Source organism: Grus americana, chromosome 5 (genome assembly GCF_028858705.1).
Source record: "Grus americana isolate bGruAme1 chromosome 5, bGruAme1.mat, whole genome shotgun sequence".
NCBI classification, from domain to species: domain Eukaryota; kingdom Metazoa; phylum Chordata; class Aves; order Gruiformes; family Gruidae; genus Grus; species Grus americana.
The window spans coordinates 63,111,992-63,128,170 of NC_072856.1; the positions used below are offsets into that span (position 1 = coordinate 63,111,992).

Below are 16,179 nucleotides of genomic sequence, written 5' to 3' on the forward strand. Positions count from 1 at the left end.
CCAGTGGACAGGTTGTCCTCACTGCAGGCTGGATATTCAGATGATGGAGTAGATATATCACAGTGACTTATACTGGCAGAAGACCCTATGCTCTGAAGTTGACAGAGGTCCCAGGTGCTTGGTGAGAAAGAGACTTCAGAAAAGCAAAATCTTCAGCAGCTACGACTTTGGTGGATTTAACTCTTTGAGGATTTTGAGGCTGACAAACTGGGGAGCTTTTGTTTCTCATGTTCCTGAAGAATTCCTGGCTGAGAGCAGCCAAGGGGCCTCTTGAGCAGATGGTCTGTGCTGGCCATGCTGGTTCTCAGTATTGCCCCACATTAATCAGCGCTGGTAATTGTGGTAGAACAGCCAAGGAATGAGGGGCATGGAGATAAGATGGACCTGTCCTGGTTGCTGGGTCAGGGTGGGGGAGAGATGTTACCCCAGCAGCGTCATTAGTGCTACATCTTGCAGTGCTGTATGATGGCACATCCTACTGCTTCTGGACGTGATTCAGGGGAAAAATGGCTTCTCTGTTTACTAGCATGTTCAGCAAAAAGTTACAGATGCCACAGCTAGAAAGGAAGAAAAAATTATCTATGATGTACACAGAAGGGGACGGGAGTTTGTTTTCCATAACAGCCTGATATTAGGGGAAATATGATTGATGTGCAGGAATATAAACCAGGAAGCAGTCACTAGCTTGGCTACCATCCGTGCAAGGAGCCTGGGTTTCCTATTCCCTACACTCAGGTGCCAGGCAGGCTGACCAAATCTACCCTGAGCTAGCTGCTCTGCCTAATGCAAAGATGTGGCCGAGGTGGTTTGGGTGCTGCATTTGGGCACAGACATGTGGGGTACGTGTCTGTGTCCCCCAGGCACTGCCATGTGCATTTGAGCAAGACACCTGCAGTCGGACCTGCTCTCCGGCTCGGCAAGCAGAGTGGTGCCTCGGGCATCATTCCAGAGTTATGGTAGCGTAGCTTAAAATAACATCTGATCCTCTGAGCTGTGAACCGCTGGGGTGGGGGCACATTTGGCACATTGACCTGAACCTAGCTGTCTCCAGTGTAATGCATTGCATGACATGATAATGTAAGCGTGAGAGTTCAGGAGCATTAGGTTTGCCCAAACTCCAGTGCTTCTGTAGCTGACATTTTACATACCGTCAATCCCGTTTGGGTGGGGGAAAGATTAAATGATATTTTGAGACCCCTTACAACACCAGGCTCCCTAACGCTTTGTCTGCATCTTGTTTAAGTTTGACCTTAATCCTGGCTTTTCCCATGCATGTTTCCCCGTTGCTTGAAATGGTTTTAAAACAAAGTACCTGGTCCTGTCCCTAAGGAGGACCAGTACAGAAACTCGGCTTTGCTTTTCCCAGAAGCAGAATCAGGCCCGTTGTACTTAGTACCAGGACCAGAACTTCAGCTGCTATTTACCCTGCAGCTTGCAGAGATTAGCCAAACATTCGTGCAGCAGCTCTAAACCTACGTGACTTAGGAAGCAGAAATGTTAGACACTGTAAACAAAAATCTTGGAAATTTTTTAAACTTTAAAATCTGAAGTTAGAAATTTTTTTTTTCTTGGCTACCATGAAGGTTTTAAACAATGTTAATGCTTTCTCTATGTCCTGCTGAGAAGCCTTCCACTTTCCCCTCCAGTGTGGCAGCCGCTGCAGACAATGAAGTGATTGTAATGTTGAAAAAGCAACAGATGCAGCTGGATGAAATGCCTGGTCTTAACCCTCTGCGGGTTTGTGTGTGCGCATGTGAAAGGGAGAGACGGTGAGTGCAAACCTGGGCATAGGGTGCCCTTATCCTTCATTCAAGAGTGATTGCACTCATGCAGTAGAGTGTGATCCAACCTCCATGATCCAAGAAGACTTCTTCCTACCACCAGGGATGATTTGGTGGCCTTTTCAGCACAGGCTGGGTCTTGCAGGAGGGCAAGAGGTTGCATGTTGGCTGCAGCCCACACCTGGATGTACAGAAGAGGTGCTGAAGTGCCTGGTTGAGCTGAGGCTAGAGGATTTTTCCTTTGGAGAGAAAAAATAAATCCAAATTCCTGTATAGAGCTGGACAGGAATTTTCAGCTAGAAAATGTGATTTCTACAGAATCAGAAGTTTCCATGGGAAGCTGTCACTTTCAACAGAAGAGTTCAGGTGTTTCCACTGGGAGAAATGAAGTGAAATGATGTGAAATAACTGACCCTGATCTGAACTGTTCCCTTTGTCGAAAAGACCTGAACCAGTTTATGTAAAGCTGTTTCCCTGCCGTAATGGTAACACGTGCTGTGAGCGGTGACTCCTGCACCGGGAGGAGTAACCCCCAGGAGAACCCAGCCACGCACAGCCAGGACGCCAGGGAGGCTCCGTGGGCATCGTGGCAGCTGGTGGCTTGCTGGGCGATGGGCAGCGCAGCCTGGATGGGGAGCGTGGCAAACCATGAGTACCTGGATCCGCCTGTCAGCTGCTATGGAGTGCTTTTTGTGATGGTGAAAGTGGCACTTAATATAGAGTCTAAAATTTGTAGATTGTTGCAAATGCATTAAAACTAAGGCTGGCACAGATGGGTGTGACCGCCACTTTGATTTAAATGTTTTGAAGTTAAATAGTTATGTCCAGTGGATCCATTTATTTACTGTTTTATTTACAGAAAGTAAATGAAATTTATGAAAATTTTATAATTTTTAAACTTTCATCCTCATGTACAATGAAAATGAATTTTGAAATGTGTAGCTTTTCCAAGTGACAGGAATTTGTAATGGTTTTATGCTCTAACCAAAGCTCTTTAAACTTCTAACTCTTAGGTTAGGATTAATTAATTAAACTTTTCTGTTAATCATTCTATGCTTGAATACAATTTTTAAATCAAATCAAATGTTCTAATTCATCTGAATTTCTGGGAATGTCTTGCACTCCTTGTTAGCTGTAACTCCATTTAGACTGTATTTACTCTTGAAAAGATTTATTAGGTTTCATTCACCTTTTCTTCCACCTTGTGAACATCAGAGGCAACTCTGCTGAGCTCAGAGGAATTACTTTTGGTTGGGAGAAACATCAATCATAGTCTTGTAGCCGTAAAAAAAAGTGAACTAGTTTTGAAATGAGCAGTGTATATTTTTATGTAAATTGCTGTTAAAATGTTTTGATCTTAAAAAGCAATGGTCACTAGTTGCAAAAGAGCAGAAATTTATGATTAAATGATTATTTTTATAACATTTCCTTTCTTCCTTTAAGTGAGAAAGGAACCTAGTCAGCAAAATACGGGATAGCAGCATATACCGCAATTAAAAAATCAAAATATTAGGCAATATGAAATTTGGCATCTCTGAAAATTATTCTTTCATCTGGAAGAAATATTATTTATTTTTGACCTAGCTTTATTTAAGATTGGATTTGCTTAATGATTAAATGAAATACACAGCTTTTAAAAGAGGCATTCTGAGAGACGGTTTTAAACAGCATGCCTGGTAATTTTTTTCTGTTTCACACTGCTCTCCCGAGAGCCGAGCAGTTCATTCCCCCTTGTTTTCGGGAGCTTTAATGTGTATTAGAAAATGTTGACACACTTCTTCAGCTACATGAAAGTGCCACTAATGGGGATCACATCTGACTTCAGAGCAAAGGTACTTTGAAGAAAAATCACAGAACATTGCAAATAAAGAAGAAATGAATTGAAGTAGAAAATCCACAGCTACTTCCTCCAAATGATTACCAAGTATGATGTGAATTGCACCTTTGATTTGAGTTACTGGTTAGCACAGTGAACGGATTTTAAGCAGCATATTTTACACAATCAGATACATGAAAAGCCTTGTTTTTAAGGAAGACATTGTTCTCCATTTCTATTTTTACGATGGCAACACCTCGGATTATGACTCCATTGTATTAGGCTGGTGCAAACAGGCGGGCAGAGGCCAGCCCGGCTCTGCAGAGCAAACACGCCAACAATGAAGGTGGAGAAGGAAAATTTCCTGTCTTGAGGCAAGGGAAACAAGGTGCACAGAGGGGACGTGGCTCTTCGGGGCCACACCGAGCAGCTGGGGGCAGCTGGGGTACAAAACCCCAAGCCTTAGTCTGTGACTTTGTCTCAAAACAGAGAAGTCTTTGAGTTTGGCCATTGTTGCAGGCAGCACATCCCCTGGGTGATGGTCCCGGGTCCTTTGCTGTTGCAGGTGCATGGAGCAGCGGAGAAGAGGGCACGTTGCCCACTCGCGCTTTCAGAAAGCAAGAGCACCTGCAATATTTTATTTGAGCTGATTTCCCTGACTACAAGATTAGAGTGGCTAAACATCACTGCCGCTGGAAATTGATTTCGAACATCAGCAAGGCAAGAGCTCACCTCAGCGGCAGATGCCTGGCAGGGATTGTTTCTCTTTAGTGGATGGGATGTTGTTGAGTTTTCAGGCATGCTGTAATTTTCCATTGATTTTTTAATGAAACAGTGCTGATGCTTGTATAAAAAAGGCACCTCAGGGTCTTGTGATGACTTTGTTCAGAGCTGAAATCATCAGATAATGTTTTTTCCGGGTTCCTGTCCTGTCAGAGTAATGTGTCTGACAGACACCCCGAAACTCATTCAGAATCTACAAAGAATCAAGCTGCCAGATTAAGTAAAATAGATATTAACTCAGACACCTCTAAGCTCAGCTGAAGTGGACTCTTCCACATAGTGGCAAGCTGAGTCATGGAAGAAATATTTTTCTTGTACATTTCATAGAATCATCGAATCATAGAACCATAGAATCACAGAATGGTTTGGGTTGGAAGGGACCTTAAATCCCACCTAGTTCTGATCCTCCCTGCCATGGGCAGGGACACCCTCCACTAGACCAGGTGTTGCAAAGCCCCATCCAACCTGGCCTTGAACACTTCCAGGGATGGGGCATCCACAACCTCTCTGGGCAACCTCTTCCAGTGCCTTACCACCCTCACAATAAAGAAGTTCCTTCTAATACCTAATTTAAATCTCCTTCATATTAAGGCCATTACCCCTTGTCATATCACTCCGTGCCCTTGTAACCAGTCCCTCTCCAGCTTTCCTGTAGCCCCTTTAGGGACTGGAAGGTGCTCAAAGGTCTCCCCGGAGCCTTCTCTTCTCCAGGCTGAACAACCCCAACTCTCTCAGCCTATCTTCATAGGAGAGGTGCTCCAGCCCTCTCATCATCTTTGTCGCCCTCCTCTGGACTCGCTCCAACAGTTCCATGTCCTTCTTATGTTGGGGACCCCAGAGCTGGACACAGTACCACAGGTGGGGTCTCACAAGAGCGGAGTAGAGGGGCAGGATCACCTCCCTCGACCTGCTGGTCACGCCTCTTTTGGTGCAGCCCAGGACATGGTTGGCTTTCTGGGCTGCAAGCGCACATTGCTGGGTCATGTTGAGCTTCTCATCCACCAACACCCCCAAGTCCTTCTCAGGGCAGCTCTCCATCCATTCTGCACCCAGCCTGTAGTTGTGCTTGGGATTGCCCTGACCCATGTGCAGGACCTTGCACTTGTCCTTGTTGAATTTCATGACGTTTGCATGGGCCCACCTCTCAAGCCTGTCAGAGTCCCTCTGGATGGCATCCCTTCCCTTCCCAACACTGCTTGGTGTTGTTGTCAAACTTGCTGAGGGTGCACTCGATCCCACTGTCCATGTCACTGACAAAGATGTTAAACAGTGCTGGTCTCAATACCAGCCCCTGAGGAACGCCACTCATCACTGGTCTCCACTTGGACATTTTTGGCAGGTGAAAGGAGTTTTGAGCATTCTTGTGCATTCTCATAGGGACAAATTTAGAAAACATTGAGAAACCCTCAAGTGTCTGCTTTGGTGCCACAAAAATGGAATGAACAAAGTAGCGTGCAGCATTTCAAACCAAGTCCAGCAAAGAACCAGTGGCTGTTTGAAGGGCAGCAGCAAACCAGGCTGGCTTGTGGCTGAGCACGTGCAAATCCCTGTGGTCATTTCCCTACAGCAGCAGATAGGTCCGTATTACCTCTGACCCTAAATGTCCTCGTGGTAAAAGCAGGTTAAAAAAAAAAAAAAGGCAGGGAAAAGCAAGCTGTGTGATTCTTGGGTGGGTTTAGCCATTTTGCGCTGCACCTCTCGCTCATGCCAGCAGTGCGAGCAAGCACTGGTTTAGCAAACCTGTAAGGGAGGGACGTCACGGTTGCATGGGTCATAGTGGGGCCAGGGCTCTCCTGTACCAACCCTAGGCTTGATTTCTGAGGTCTTTGCTGCTGACACAGACTGGCGTTATTAAGGATATCTCTTTGGCTGCTTTCAAACCCATCCATATAAGGCAAGCTGCCACGGAGCTGTGTCGGGAGAGAAATGCAAGGGGGAGGTTGAGACCAGTTTTAAACCCTCTCTAACATTGCCTGCACGAGGTGGAGGAAGCACCCTGTACCTCTGGGATGTGTAACTCTGTCTGCCCAGCTGCCTGCTAACACTCTGATGCAATGGAGTGCTCTGCTCCGCAATTAATGACCACATCATGTGCTCAATTATGGCTTGTGGCAAAACAAAGTGGAAGGAAAGAGGAAGCAAGCATGGCCCACAGAGCTTTGTCCAAAAACCTGAAGACACTGCTAAAAGCAAAAAAAATACATATAATTTTTGTTTTAATTGCTGATATTTTTAGTTCTTTGAGCAAAGCACCTTTTCTCTTTTCCTTTTGTCTACGTTTTTCTGTTCTTGTTCCAACCCAACATTTGTCACAGGGTGGCTGGGTTAAAGATTTTCACTCTACAAAATGCCAAAAGTAGCATAAAAATCACTTGCTTTCACCTAGTGTACTTTCTCTGTCTTTCTGTCTTTTTCTCTGATCTCAGAGTTATCCAGAGCTCCTGCAATCATAGCAGAAGCAGGACAAAATGAGTGCATAAAATAGTGTCTACATTTTGGCTGTAGATTTTACGCAACCAGACAGGGAGCAGATGCAAGGAAAGGGTTGCGCAATCTCGATTGCATGGGAACAGGCAAGAGGAGCGTGAGGAAGGTGCTGCTCCGTGCATTTATTCCAGGCTCAGCTCTCTGGTCCAGCTCTCACAGCAGCCCGGCCATCAGCCAGAGCCCCTCTGTGGGTCAGGTAAACAAGCTCTGCCCATACCCGAACTGACCCAGTGCTGCCCGACAACAAACACTTTACATATAGCCCTTTCAAGAGGCCACCATGCAGCGCAGAGCAGAGAGGACCCTTCTCCTAGTGTAGCTTGCCAGCAGCAAGCTCTGCGTGTGTGCACGCAGCTTTTGCTTTCGTCTGACGTGCTCCTTTGCCAAGTGACATTTTCCACAGATGCTGGCTGAGATCAGTCTGCACCTGCACATGTGTGTGTAACTGAGGCTGCGATTAGCCGGTTTGTTTGAACAACTGTGGTTTCAGCCCTAAGCCCTTTTTCATATTTTTTTTCCCCATATACTTACAGCTCCCATTTCTAATAATTTGATCTCCTGCATATACTGAATCTGTGCTGCAATAGATGCACTGCAATTACTGGCCTCTCCTACCGTACAAACCGAACTTACCGTTCATCTCTTTCCCCTCTGGCGTACAGACACTTTGTCTGTTGTTTGTTTTCAAAGCATTTATCATCATATACAAAAAGTAAGCTGTAATATCTGGGAGCTATACCTAACATTATTAAATAACACTGAGAATACTCATGGAGAGCAGGGCTTTCTCTGGCTTGACACACTTACTTTTATACCGAAGTGACAGGGTTGAATTTCTTTTTTGCTATGGTTCTTAGAAGGATGCTGGAACAAATGGGCAACTCTTCCAGTGAATATAAATAAGGCAAGGTTGAAACTCTTCCTGGTCTTCTTGGAGAATAACCATTTAGAGACAGAAGTCTGGGAGTGACTTCCTGGGCTGTTTCATCCTTGGGGTCAATGTAAATAGGTTGGAGTTGGTAGCTGTGTAAAGTAATTGACTATTGAAATATGTGAGGATTAGGGATCCTTTGTAAATCAAGAACCAGGATTTGGAGGGGGATGAAAAACAGAGAGCACAGGTAATATTCTCGCATTGCAGAATTGCCTCCTGCTAGTTGGTGTAACTGCACCATGTGGCATCCCTATAAAAGCAGCACGAGGAGCATGAATCACAAGCAGCAGTGGAAATCCCTCTACCTGAACCCAATGGAGACAGCAGCTATGTGGCAGAGGTATGTGGCACAGCAGCCTGGCATGCGAGCGGGATGGATGGAGCTGTCTCACTAGCTGAGATTCACAATGCTGTTTTTGACAATTTAACTGCACGGTCAGGGATGAGTCTGGTCTGATGCAAACTGGCATGCTTCACTGCTGAGGCTCATATGGCAAACACTGCAGCTTGGCGTATATTCTTGAATAATTTCCCTCTTAACTTGCCATACTCCTGTCTTTTCTAGCTGTTTTTAATCCTGTCTCTAGTCCATATGCAGTGAGATGTCTGCAAGGCAGTGCTGCCTGTACCACCGGGAAGGATGGAAGGACACCTCACCCTAGATATTGAAATATCAGTACAACTCCTGCATCCCAAAGAGTTATGCAGCAGTTCAGCCTGGAGAGCAGGACCCTGGTGCTTCTCTGTGTGTCTGGACAGGCTGGTAAGGTATTCTGGTCCTGGTTTCTACACACTCTACTCATAGGAAACTCCCACTGCAGTGTCTTTCTCCCTGCCTAATATAAAAAGGTAACACACCTCTAATCTGGTTATTAGAAGATCATCCAGCTCCACAGGTCAAGGAAGAGTCAAAAGCATAATTTAATACTTGAACTTTACTGCTGGCCTCTGCCTGTGGCTGGTGCTTGCAGGGAATCCAAAGCAGCTGCTCGGAGAGGAGCTGCGATGTGTCTGCGCGAAAGGCAGCCGAGGGCCAGAGGCCAATTGTTTCTCTGAGTCGGTGGCATTTTTTTCTTCCAGGAATTTCACTGCATCGTGACTTAAAGGTCATCTTTCTCTTGGCCAGGGAAAGAGGCTGACCCTGATCCCACCACTGCTTGGGGTCCTCGCTTAAAGGGACTGATCTCATGATGTGGATACAGAGGGGGAGGGGGAGGACACTTCCAGTGGGTTTATTCCCAGTTCAAAACATTACCCGGAAAGGCCTGATAAATCCTTTCTGAGGTTTCTCCTCAAATGCTGGTGTCTCATTTCCCCCCATCAAATTCTCCACGGGATCATCATCAGCATTAATCTCGCTCTGGTGGTTCACGCTGCCCTGGCCAGCACCCCTCCCGGGTGGGGAGAGACTTCCTGCGTCTGACTCAGTCCGGCAGCGGGACCGGAGGGAGCGGATGGAAACAGAAACGGGGTCTGCTCACGCATCGCATCCTCCCGGCACGCACTGACATGGAGCAAAGCTCTGCCCTGCTCCGCCACGCCGCACTGACCTACGTGCTGCACGCTCATGCCACAGCAGCCCAGCCTTTTTCAAACACCGCTGCTCGGTGCTGGCTTGCAGCACCCAGGCTTGTGTTTAGGGAACGGCGGGCTAACTTCCAGCACGGGGATCTGTAGGACTCATATTACAGTGCTTAGGAAATACCCATAAAATATCAGCTCATTAGACACGCTCGGTAATGGAGGTACATCAACAATGAGTCAGATTTGCTGTTTGTCATTGCAGCTCGCGGTTGAAGCACTCTGAATAACTGTGCGGCTTCCTCGGCTGCGTTGTGTATGACGGGGAGAGGAAAACAGGGAGGTGGTTAACGTGCTTACGGCTCGGTCCAGTGCGGTCCGCTTCAAGTAATGTGGTGCCCGGAGTGCCAAAACTAACTCAGCAAATAAATGCTGAAAAAAAAAACTTTCCCTATGTCTTGTGCTGGCTTTTTATAACATGTTCTTTTAAAAGAATGGCCGTTCCCTAAGAAATTTCCTTTTACGCGAAAGTCTAGAAAAGACAGTGTTGTATTTGAAAGGTGAAACTGGTTGCTCTTCTCTAAAGATAGATAAAGGAGGAGTTTTAGGTGTTTCTTTGGAAAATACTGAATTGAATAGAATTATGGGGCGGGGGGGAAAGAAGCCTGGTTTTAATCAGTTCTGTTGAGAGTTGTGGCTAGCGCAATTTCTTTAATCCAGGCCTCAGAAGGAAAGAAGAACATCTTCTCATCCTGGATGGAAGATGTATGACATTTTCCACCTCCTGCAACGCAGGCTGTGGGTGCAGTCCAAATCCAGTTCATCGGCAAACTGCTTCTATGAGCAGAAACTTTAAAACTATTCACAAGAAGATTATTACACATGGGGACTTGCAAACAGCTGACACTTGTGCTGACAGGGGAGTTAAAAGGCAGGCACGTGCTTTCCTTGCACAAGGCTGAAGAGATGATAGCATTTATCCATGGGGATATGGTGCTTGCGTCTCTGGATTCACGTGGTTATGCTATGGTCTTCACAGTTGCGTGACTGGCCGTGTGGCACTGTCTGTAAAAAGATCTTTTGTCCCTTTAAATGTCTCTTACTGTCAAATGGCAGAAAAGCTTAGAAGCCAGTGTTGACATTAATGCAAACAGATCTAAAAAAAATTTTGGTAAGGTTCCACTGATAAACACTTTGGCCATAATCTTGTGGTTGGATGTGTGTGGGCAGATGCGTGTGTTCTTGCAGAGTCTCTCTGGCTGCCGCGAGAGGACCCATGTGTTTTTAAGACAGCTATTTGCCTTGATTTTTTTCTCTGCACAAGGTCTTAGCGAGAGGTTTTGAAAGGCAGCCGAATGATTGAAGAACACAAGTCCACTGGTTCTCACTGAGAACCGTACTTTGTAAAAGTGGCTCGGGCTCATTTAAAACTTTGTCATCGCTTTATTATTTAAAAAGTATTGGCTAAATATTTCTAATTTTCCATTTTTTTTTCCCCAAAACATTCACATTCTTCATCCCACTAAATCCCACCTTGTTACCAATCATTGAAGCCCGAATTTTGCCCTCAGCTATTCATGTAAACCCCTCACCTTCAACCAGCTAGACACAACCAGATGAAGGATTAGCCTTGCATGGAAACATGCATGTATCCATGGGATTTGCATAGGTGTATTGCATATGCAGTGAATCTTGGAAGATAGAAAATCAAATAAATTATCTAAAAATAAAATTGTGTTTATCTAAATCTTGAATTTCACTCAAATCTTTTTAATCACCAACCAGGCATTAAAATAATAGTTGAACACTTAATTTCAGATATTAGGACCTGTGGTGTGTGCACCCAAGTTGTTTTCTTGGCAGTAATGAGAACTGAGTGAACACAGTTCCTACAAGGTTTGTGACAGTGAATTTTAAGTGAGAACACAGCACTTCTGTCTTTCTTAAAGACGCTGATACTAGAAAATGCTGTAGAAGTTTGTCCTGACAAAAAGGCTGTTTGTCCTTCTGTCAGTGATACATCTAGGAGCTGTGCTCTCAAGAGACGTCTGTTCCTAAAAGATCTCTTCCCTTCCAGACTTTCCAAGGTCATGCTTCAACATGAGATTTGAAAATCTTGAATGTCAGCAAACAGTGGGACAATCTGTTAAACACACTCAGAGTCTAAGTAAATTGTCTTTTTTTTTTCCATCAATGTATAAGCTTAAAAATGTAGAGAAATTCCATCAACTTTGCTACCAAATTTAGTGTTATCCAGCCCACTCTTCTCCTGTTGTAGTGACTTTTACGTGTATGCCCGGAGCACCCAGCCTATCACTCAGGTTATGTTTTCTGTTCTTTGGTGTTTCAGCATTTCTGAAGTCTCTCTCCAGTGAGTCAATGGAAAGGTCCTGCTGACTGTTTTGGAACCAGGAACCAGCTTTTAAGACTCTCTTCCTAGTCTGAACTTGACACTGACTGTAATTCACAACATATGCAACTAGAAGGGTAATAACAGTCTAGTAATGAGGGTTAACTGTCACCCTTAAAAGTGAAATAAGTGTGCAAAGTGGGTGTGCTTGTACCCCCCCTCCGTACTCCATTACGGTCTGGTTTCACAGATCCTTCTTTAAGATAGTAACGATACTTTGTACAGAAGGTTTGAGAGATACTACTTTGAATATGAAAAGAAATAGTGAGCCTTGTTGGGTGTTTTAAACTGGTGTTTGAGGTCAACCACAAGAAACCAGAAGAAAATGCTCATTTGGAGTTCAGCCCTGTTAATAAATTACGGTAAATTGACACTCATTAGGTACTAGCCTGATATGGGCTGATAGTCCTTCCGTGGCCATATAGAAATCACCTCTCAAGCAGCACATGGCTAGTGTGCTCCAACACCAAATGACAGCCGAAGTTTAGGGAACCGCTTTGGACTCTCACTTCACCAGGGCAGAGTTTGCCCTTGCTCTGAAGGCGAGCTCACGGGCTGCACGTAATGATGAATAAAGATGACTGCTGCTAATCTTTCTGGCTGCGATACTCTCCTGGCTTCAGCCCAGGCACAAGAAAGGTTGCTCATCTGATACATATATATATATGGCCGAAGAAAGTAGGGGAAATGAAAAAAAAATGCTTTGGGAAGAAGCTTTCAGAAGTACTAAGTGCTGGAGAAAGTGAAGACTCATTTTCACTTCAGAAAAGAGAGGAATCTGGACCGTATGCTGTACACAGATGTGTGCGTACCGCATCTGGAATATAACGGGGAGTCCGTCTGCTGAGAGCAGCAAGGCTGAACTTTGCACGACATGAAAACCAGCCAATGCCTCCACTGTATACAAGATACTTAGGAAAATGGCTCTGTTGTACCCAACTTTCCATATTTAATAAAAAAAAAGACTGCATTGTCCTTTCCACGCACAGACTGAATGCAAATTCATAAATATGGTTAATATGGCTGTCTTGCTTCCACAAGTTTTTTCTTACAGTCCCTACTTACTAAAACGTTAAGTCCTTCATTGAAATTCCACCTCCAGTAGAACAGCCCTCCATCAGCTGTCCCCAGGAAAACAGAGCGAGTGATGACAGCAAAAGCATTGTGATGAGCTTTTCTATGCCCTCCTGGTGTTTTTTGAAAATTTTCCATTATTTTGGCTAAGAGGTCAGTGCTGTTCTGGAAACTCAGTTGTGCTTTTGATTCTCTGTTATCAAGCAAAACATAACATCATTTAAAACAACTACCAAAATCAGAAACCAGTCCTTGTAGAGCTTGGGAAGGGCCTGTTTTAATAATATATTTTTTTCAATGATTCTGCGACTCAAGCAGCAATGAGTTACCATATCCATCTGGCCATATATATTTAGATATAAATCGTTTTTCACAGTGGATAAGATTTGCACATAATTTTACAAGAAGGGGTGGAAGCTGTTGTAGTTTACTTGTCCTCCTCTCTCTCTCCTCCCTGCCTCTTTAGATTTAATTATTATATTTGTCCTTGTTTCTTTGACTAATAACCTTTAGAAGAAAGCGAATGCCTTTGGTGCTGCACTGAGAAAGCTCTCGGCTCGCACAACGCAGTTCTCTAAAGAGAACGATGTGAGGCTGGAAGATAACTTCAGGCATGTCCATGAGAAGGGGTAGAGTAGAAACAGGGTCCCAGGAAGCCTCCTGACCACATCTGTACATGCCAATTCACGGCAAGCCGTTGGAAACAGGAAAAAGGCAGAGAGTCTGGGAAAGGGTGTTTTTATCTCCCAGATGCGTTGACAAGTAATTCAGTGTCTGAACATTTCGCGCACATGCAACATTTCATGAAGATATGAATGCCTGTTGTATTTCCTCCTAAATATGGCAAAACAGGATCTGCCATGGATCTGGATGTCCTCTTGCTTTGTTGGTGTCCTTCTGGGGACTCATTTGCACCAATACTTAGTATTCTAAAATTCCTGTTTTTCTAATAGGCTCACACACACTGCCATACACGTATAGAAAGACTTTCAGACAGACTTTGCAGACTTACAGCACTCTCTTCTCATGTTCACCGGCACTGTTAACAACACTTTCCGTGCTCGCTGCCGTTAGCTACTGCCTTTGTCACCAAGACTGTTGCCGTGAGGTGGCTTTGACCCCTTCTCTGACTATGAGACTCCCTCGCCGATGGAAGAGATCCACCTCCCCCAGGTTTGATTTTGGTGGAATTGCTCCCGGTTTCCATGGCTTGAGGCAGGCAGTTATGTTTTGTAGTTCTGAAATTGATTGGGAGGAGGAGGAGGAGGAGGAGGAGAGAGGAAGAAAACACAGAAGCAGAGGGGGAGGAGGTAGGCAATACAGCAGACAATGTGGACTGTTTCCTAGCATCATTTAACGGCTGCTTTGAATGGCTGGGAAATGACACCAGAAGTTTTACAAAGGCAGAATATGTGTTTCAGTGTATAATTATATGGTTACAATGTAGTGATATGGATAATTATCACCATTTTGAAAACCCCTTTAATCCTTTCTCTCTTTTTTTGTATTACAGCTATTTCATGCATCATAAAGTATTATCCACTACAAGATTTGGAAATCACTTGTTTTCTTTTGCTTCGGTTTTGTTTTTTTTTTTTTAAATTCTTTTTTTTTAAATTTTGTCTCAATCTCTACAGGTTGTCACTGTATATTTGTGGAGAACAACTCACTGGCAAATAATACAGCTGAAGACCAGAATAGTTCCACGCCAGATCCTGATGCACGAACCGACCACGAACGCAACTGCAGTCGCAGGATAGGTGAATGCTGGCCCCCGTGACTAAAGCTGTCAGGATCCGGCCCGGCACACAACATTTCTTTCAATGAGTGGCAATCTCTCATCTGGTCCATGTGGACATTTTGTGAAGCAAAGTCCTAAATTTCAAGCCTTGTAACTTGCACATATGTTCCTGCCACCCACCAGGGACTAGTAAGATTCCAGTTAGAACAGGCACTCTTGATTTTGCTTGCCTTGTACTGGGAGATATACGAGTGTGCTTGTTTATGTGAGATTTGGGAGAACAAAGGCTAATTAAATCCCACCCTTCCAATAGGATATATATTTTTTCAACCCTGTAGCAAATTTTCTCTGTGTGTTTTGGCTTTTAAACTCAATAGCCCGCAGGCATCAACCACGTCAGCAAAGAAATGGAAAGCTCATTATTACACTATTAGAAGGTTTAAAACTTAAAACCAGAGTCTATAATAACAGCAAATGGGATATCAAAGACATGCCCTTCTACTTGAGCCTTTCACCGAATTCAGGCTGGAGGGATGCTGTGAAGGTTGTTTCACTGTGCCTGTGCACTCTCCAAATATCACAGCATGTTGAGGGTATGATGGCTTTTTGGGGATTTTATTGTAGATTCTTATTTGACCCTATAAACAGAACAAAACCAGATCGTATGACTTTTGGAGGTAAAGAAGTGCTGTTGGGTCACGCGAATGAGCGTTCAGCCCCTGCCCAGGCTTGCTCTGAGCAGTGTATCTGCAAAGACTTTGCCACATGAATTTCACAGGGTAGTTTATTCAGTTTTACAACTGGCCCGCAGATTACACTATGTGTTTTACTAAAAAACTGTATTCTAAATTTTGGGCCATTGGAGGTCTTTTAGGCTATTCTGTATGTATGGACTCCTGAAAAAAAGGGTTCTCCTCGTCTGCTCTGAGCTTCCTATTCTCTGTTCCTCATTGGTCCCTCTGGATTGTTATCTTGCTGCTCGGTATTATTATTATTTTTTCCACGCAATCCTCAGTCTTGATGTTTGCAATACTGGAACCTTTTCCCTACAGACCTTATTTTCTAAACCTTCTATTATTTTTGTGACCTTCTGGGACATTTGCCATTTCAGGAGCATTCTTTAGAAGGCTGATTTGATACAGAGCGAAATAATTCCAACCTGATCTTACGAGACGTGTTTACACCGTGATACACTGCCTTTTTAATCCTGCAGTGTTCTTCCCCACGCTCAGGTGGGTGCTGTGTGCAGCCCCGGTTTGCACCCAGGTGAGCGCGGTGCTTTCTCAGAGGTACGCAGGCTGCAGAGTCGGATGGGGAGTGCTGTTTCTGGACTACTGAGGATGCCGCCACCGAAAGCAAACTGCCTCTGTCTGCCATGCAACTAGTTCTACATAAACAACAGTTTTAAGACTTTATCTGCATGTATATCCTACGAAGGAAGTCTCCTGTATCCTGCACCGTTGGTTTCCTAAGAGGAAAAAAATCTGCTTGGAGCAGATCCTTTGGGGGATTCAAAGTTCCCTCGAGGAATGCGGCCCTGAGCCAAAAGCGTCAGGTGCAGCTGATCCCAGTAAAGCTCGGGGCTTACAAGGGGCAGAGCTGGTCGAGGAGGGTGGAAGGATGTCTGGCTAG

The 16,179-nt window shown here is 44.7% G+C and overlaps 1 protein-coding gene across 1 annotated transcript in view; it reads right to left on the reverse strand.

Annotated features, from left to right (window-relative positions):
- Nucleotides 1–16,179, reverse strand: part of RHOJ (ras homolog family member J) — a 63,815-nt gene that overhangs the window by 27,324 nt on the left and 20,312 nt on the right. The gene's annotated exons all lie outside the window — the stretch shown is intronic.